Source organism: Panthera pardus, unplaced genomic scaffold (assembly GCF_024362965.1).
Source record: "Panthera pardus isolate Hobbes unplaced genomic scaffold, ASM2436296v1 HiC_scaffold_6, whole genome shotgun sequence".
Lineage (NCBI taxonomy): Eukaryota > Metazoa > Chordata > Mammalia > Carnivora > Felidae > Panthera > Panthera pardus.
In genome coordinates, this window is record NW_026526991.1 from 41,682,336 (window position 1) to 41,683,133 (window position 798).

Below are 798 nucleotides of genomic sequence, written 5' to 3' on the forward strand. Positions count from 1 at the left end.
TTTATTTAAGGCCTTTATGCCCTTAATAAATTAAATTTTCTTTTCTTAGAGATCATATGCATTATTTATTCAGTTAAATTCATAGTGTATAGTTTTAATTGTTATTAGGAATGGCATCACAGAATCTGTTATATTTTTAGTTAGCTATTGCTGATGCAGAGGAACACTACTGACTTTTGTAAATAGATCTTATATCTGACATTCTTATGAAATCTCTTATGAGATCTATAGTCTTTCTGTTAACTTACTTGGGATTATCTCAACTGGAAAAAAAAAAAAAAGAGTGAGGAGATACTATGGCAGGGGAGATACCATGATCACGAAGGTAGTTTTCCCAGGATGAGGCTCATCCATTGCATTCCAGATGTCTTGACTCTTGGGATTTCCCCAAATGAGGGAAACTTGACTGCATAATTTGTGGTAGTAGGGAAATGTGTTCACGCTCTCCCCTCCCTGTGCCACCACACCAAAAAGCAAAACAAAATAAAACAATCCAAAAACAAGAGAGAGGGGAGAAGAGGAAAGAAAAAAAAGAAGAGGAAAGAAAAAGAAATACTTTCTCTGAAGCAGATAAGGAGCAAATCTAGTAACCTATATGTAGCAGGAAGAACAGAGAATTGAACCTTTGTGGAACACACTATAATCATCAGCTGGTCTGTTTAATGGCACAGGCAATTTCTGCTTTGCATTTGCAATGATCAACTTATTCAATTCTGCCTCGTAAATACTTACAATTACTTTTGGCTTCCTTATTAATATGCTCAGTCCTTTTTGCCCTCTATAATTATGAATTTCAGA

At 35.0% G+C, this 798-nt stretch overlaps 1 non-coding gene across 1 annotated transcript; it reads left to right on the plus strand.

Moving 5' to 3' along the window:
• The first annotated feature begins 291 nt into the window (after window positions 1-291).
• LOC128775215 (U1 spliceosomal RNA) lies at window positions 292-452 on the plus strand. The gene has a single exon (XR_008419856.1). It is a non-coding gene; the product is annotated as a U1 spliceosomal RNA (small nuclear RNA).
• The last annotated feature ends 346 nt before the right edge of the window (window positions 453-798 follow it).